This window comes from Cibotium barometz, chromosome 43 (assembly GCF_041138505.1).
Source record: "Cibotium barometz isolate CiBa-2024 chromosome 43, ASM4113850v1, whole genome shotgun sequence".
Lineage (NCBI taxonomy): Eukaryota > Viridiplantae > Streptophyta > Polypodiopsida > Cyatheales > Cibotiaceae > Cibotium > Cibotium barometz.
The window spans coordinates 47,111,167-47,117,166 of NC_141088.1; positions in this window are offsets into that span (position 1 = coordinate 47,111,167).

Sequence of the window (6,000 nt, forward strand, 5' to 3'; positions counted from 1 at the left end):
AAGTTATAATGAACTCTTGAATGCCACTAGTACCTTACATATATTGTCCATTAAAGCAAAGTACCCAGTAAAGGATATTTGTATTTACCTAGTGAGTAAAGTTCTTAGCATAAATAAGTTGTGTCTCTTTCTATAATAGTCTCTAAAGAACCTCCCTAAGATAATGGGTCATTATAAGAGGATACACATGCGGTGTATGCATGCAACACTCACAAGAAAAAGGATATTTCAAAACATAAAGCTTTAATTCAAATTGCATAATAATAAAGAAAGAGAACAATACTGTAATTGTTCTGAAAGCGTACCTAGACTTGCTAAAACACCTCAAGGCAAGGAAGATCATAGTGAGCCGAGATGTAGTGTTTCTTGAAAATTATCATCATGTAAAGGTTGTTCAAGAAGAAAGAACATCACAATCGTGGAGATGGATTTGAGTATGCTCAAGGGCGAAAGGGTTACTAAACACTTTCTGGGCCGAGGCAATCAACACCATCCTCAACAAAAGCTACTTTAGGGAAGTGAAGGAGATAACACCACAAACCAACAATTTCATATTTTAGAACATTTACATGTTCCAAACTCAAGGACCAAATGAGATTCAAAGAGCCATAAGTGCATCTTTTTAGGGTGGAGCCAAACTTTATGACCCTAACGTAAGGAAAGTCATATTAAGTTGTGATGATATGGCATTTCTTGAATGAGCAGCTCCATCAAGTGGAGGAGGAGGACACTTTATCCACAAAGCAGTAGATCATGAACACGGTAAGATGCACCATCGTGGTCTCTCGCTTCCAAAGAGAAAGGGTTTCCTATACCCATTTCCCAAAAGAGGTCAAGTCAAATGATGAAAGTGACGAGTCTATAGAGCCAAGGAGGGAACACCCATTTTTCAACTTGGTAAAGCAGTAAACCACTGACCACCATCATGGATGTGTTGATTGTGATCAAAGTGAAAAGAGGAGTGCAAGAGGGCCCTAGCTAACATTTTCAATTATGCATTAATGGAAGAGATAATGAAGGTAAAAAAGCCTAGAAGTTTAGAGGAGTCACTAGAAGACATGTAGACAGTGTATGATTCTTCATTATGAACACAATCGCACTTGGGACCTTTAGCAAAAGATGCGTTTAATTGCCTTCCAATGGTGAGACCCTGGACTATGTATAAACCTGCTCATCTGTGAGACTGCAAACTGAATGTCCGGCCTCGTAATGCATACATAAATGAGGCAACCAATAGCTGTCTGATAGAGTGTGACATCAAAGTGATCTCCAGCATCATAAAGACTCAACTTCAAACCTGTCTCCATTGGAGTAGCAATAGGCTTGCAGTCTTCAAGGCCAAATCTCTGCAACAATGTCTCAATATACTTTGTCTGACGCAAAGCAATACCTCCATCACACTGCTTAAATTGTATCCCCAAATAATGATGCAAATGCCCCAAATCTGACATCTCAAAAGAGGCATTCAAATCAGCAATATGACTCTCATTTGGTCCTGTAAGCAGCATGTCATCGACATAGATAGCAATGATTAGATGTACATCATCCACATGTTTAACATACAAAGTGCTTTCTATTGGACTATTCTGAAAACCATGTGCAGTCAAATATGCATGTATCTTTTCATACCTCGTGGAGCTTGCTTTAAACCATATAGAGCCTTTTTCAACCTGCACACTTTGGTTTCCTACCCTCTTTGAATAAAACCACAAGGCTACGATACATACACCTCCTCATGCAAACAACTGATGTACATTCCAACCATTATGAGCTGCCAATGCACAAATGCTACGAATGGTAGTCATACAACAAGTGGGAGCAAAGGTCTCATCAAAATCAATGCCCTTTTCTTGAGCATAACCCTTTACAACAAGTCTAGCGTTATAGCGATCAACACTACCATCTGGCTTTCGTTTCAACTTAAAAACCCACTTACATCCAATGGCCTTTTTACCAATAGGCAAATCACACAAAGACCATGTACCATTCTTCATCACATAGCATCATATTCACTTTGCATTGCAGCCAACCAATTTTCTGATTTTTGTACCTCATCAAATGAAAGAGGTTCTTCCTCTTCACACATACTAGACACAGCCAAAGCATAATGTTGAAATTTGAGCTAAATGATGAGCTATGGTGGATCAAACACTAGAATCAACATAATTAACAAAGTGATTAGCAAGTGATTAAGACGTAATTAGTGAATAATTAGCACATAGATTAATGTAGGCATGGATACTCAAAAACCAGCAAATTCTCATTAGGGCTATGCCTCAATTTATAGTGTTTACATCAAGCATCAAATCCCCTTGATTTCTCCATGATTCACTCCCTGAATATCTCCACCTCTTGCCTGATTCTCTCCACCTCTTCTCTTTTCCCTGATTATCTCCCAGAATAACTCCACACTCCTAAATTCCCTCATGCTACCCATTATTCTCTCCCAGTAGATTCTTCAAACCTTTTCACAGGTTCTTTCACAATTACATCTCCTCTTTTACAGCCTCTATCCAAGAGCTTGTTCCCACACACACCCTTTTCACTTGTATATTTCAACACCTCCCCTCAAGTGAATAATCCTAACACACCTGGACCCTGTATCAAGTTTCCCTCTTACTTGATAGCCCGCGACCAGTGCCTCAAGTCCCTAAACTCCATAGTCCTTGACACTCTCTCTCTCTATGTGTCCAAGGCTACTATAAGTGCCCGCGACCTTGACTAAAGTGCTCACACATACATCTACCACTTGGCCTACATCATCGGTGGCTCAAAGGTGGTTTTACTTTATTGGGGCAGGTTACATTGGGTTGTGGGTTCTCTCTCTCTCTCTCTCTCAGAAAAGATGATCCGACTCCACTTCTCTTGGAGCCTCCATGAAGTTTGCCGATGTCGTTCCTTCTTCACTGGGTTTGCTGTAGCAGTCTCTTGCCATGTGTCCTGGCTTTCCACATTTGTGGCAAGTGAAGGTCCTCCCTCCTACTCTGCCTCTTCCTCGTCCTCGTCCTCGAGAGAATCCTCCTCGGGTGAAGAATGCTTTTTCCTCTCCTGCTGTTGAGTCGAGCTCTTTCTTCTCTTTGCCTCTGCTCTCTTGCTCTAGTAGAGCTGCTTCTATCTCATGTATCTTCAGTTCAGGTACATTCTTTAGTGTTGCTACAATGTTTTCATAATCTCCTTTGTCCACACTCTTCAAAAGTACAGCTAATGCTTCATCATCTTCTACCTTTTTGCCAATAGCTGCCACCTGTTGCTTAATGCTTTTATATTTGTTCAAGTGTGTGATTAAAGGTTCACTTTCCTTCATGTCCAGTTTGTAGAATTGCATTAATAGATTTATCTTGGAATTTTTTGCTTGTGTACCAAATAATTTATTGAGTTCATCCCATGCATCTTTTGCCCACTGTATCCCTGTGATATGATGAATGATCTCATCATTTAAACTGAGTGCAATAAGCCCCAATGCTTTTTCATTCCTACTCTTCCACTCATTTTTCCCTCTCTCTGGGCATTCATCTCTCCCTTCAACTAATCCCCACAGATTTTTCCTCATCAGCAAATACATGGTTTTTGTTTGCCATGTATAAAACTGTTCTCCATTAAATTTGGCTATTTCCTGTGCTGAATTCATGGTGATGTGAAGGGGGTCTTACCTCTTGATCCAAATTCAAGATTCAAGGGCAGTGTCTACCCTTTTACAACTCAATCTGGTGTTTAATAGATGATTACAACAATTTTATCAGCATAAAATCACCAGAAATTACATTAAATTGACAGTAACCAATTTGTACGGGATGGTTGGAGTATCAAACCAACTCCGATTTGCAATCTGAAGCTTTAGGGATCTGTATCAGATACCTAATGGTTAATTTGAACCCTCAATTGCACCAAAGTACAATGATTAGCACTGATTAATCACTGATTAACAAATTAATGCTCTGGTTTGTGTGCAGAAAACAGAGTATGCGGGGAGCTCAGATCTGGTGCCTTCCACTTCAAATGAGCTCAAATGCTTTCAAAGGCATCAATAGCAATGAGTCTAGTAGAGGATTAAGCCAAGAAACACAAGATTTGACCAAATAATGAAAGCTTAATCTCTGTTTTACCAAAGTCACCTGCAAATTTGATGAAGAGCTTGGATCTCACTGTAGACTTGATGAAATTGATTTCTGTCTTCACCAGCTTGTAGAGCATGCTTGAAAACCCCCGGGGCTAAGAGGAATTAGCTCAATTTGATTTGATGAGCTCAAGATCTGCAGAATACTCAGAAAAATCAGCGCTGAAGAAAACGACGATTTCTCCTAAACGCTTTCGCGTTTTGCTACGCCGTTTGATGTGCTTGTAGCTAGATGTGTTAGCTAGCTTGTGTTAAGAGGGCATAGCCTAATGTTGACTGTGCATGGAGAATAGAGTCCTCCACTGGCTGGGGGTGAAGGGGAAGAGTGAAAAACTCACTAAAAACTGATTTTTTTTGCTAATTACTTACTAATCCTGATTAATTCACTAATGGGCTCGTAAATCTGGTTGATTCTAGGCATGGCTCTAATACCATGTTGAAATTTGAGCTAAATGATGAGCTATGGTGGATCAAACACTAGAATCAATATAATTAACAAAGTGATTAGCAAGTGATTAAGACGTAATTAGTGAATAATTAGCACATAGATTAATGTAGGCATGGATACTCAAAAACCAGCAAATTCTCATTAGGGCTATGCCTCAATTTATAGTGTTTACATCAAGCATCAAATCCCCTTGATTTCTCCATGATTCACTCCCTGAATATCTCCACCTCTTGCCTGATTCTCTCCACCTCTTCTCTTTTCCCTGATTATCTCCCAGAATAACTCCACACTCCTAAATTCCCTCATGCTACCCATTATTCTCTCCCAGTAGATTCTTCAAACCTTTTCACAGGTTCTTTCACAATTACATCTCCTCTTTTACAGCCTCTATCCAAGAGCTTGTTCCCACACACACCCTTTTCACTTGTATATTTCAACACATAACAATCTGATGCATAAGAGACATGCTGAAAACCTGAACGAGTATGACTAGACATAGGTGCATTAATTTTACTATCACGCAAGGTTTGCACCAGCCATTTAGGCATACCTCCAGCCTGCTCATTTTCAGCCCTATTCTCATAAATTACATCCTGTAAATCTGCATCAGAAATAGGCTGATCTATGATGTCGTTTGAAATCTGCATAGGCTGAATATTTGCCTCATTAGGACTTACATTTGAATTCCCACCTGTAAATAGAGGCAACAACGTATCAAATACATCCCGTGAGCTCACACCTGTCTCTTTGGTACATGATAACAAAGGCTGTACAACATCTTCCACAAAAACAACATCTCAACTAATTAAGATACACTTTGACTGCGGATGATACAATCTGTAACCCTTGCTCTCAGCACTGTAGCCAACCAAAATGCATTTGACAGCCTTATCATCCAATTTTCTGCGTTGTTGCACATGCACTAAAGCATAGGCCAAGCAACCAAAGACACGCAAGTGACCAATAGAAGGCTTCCTGCCATGCCAAGCTTCGTATGGAGTAATAGACTGCAAGGCCTTAGTGGGACACCTGTTGAGTACATATACAGCACACATGACAGCCTCAAGCCAAAACACATATGGCAAAGCTTGCCTCTTGACCATACATCGTGCCATCTCCATAAGTGACCTGTTTTTCCTCTCAGCAACACCCTTTTGTTGAGGGGTATACGGCACTGTACATTGGTGTTTTATCCCACGAGTAGCCAGAAATGCATCAAACTCTTTATACTCCCCCCCTCGATCAGAACGGAGGGTGCCCACATTACAATTGGATACAATTTCAACCATAAGCAAAAACTGTTTGAAGCACAAAAACACTTCGGACTTTGCCTTCAATGGATATACCCATGCATGCCTTGAATAATCATCAATGAAAGTCACGAAGTACAAGTGTTTACCAAATGACGGAGTTTGCATAGGCCCACATACATCACTAT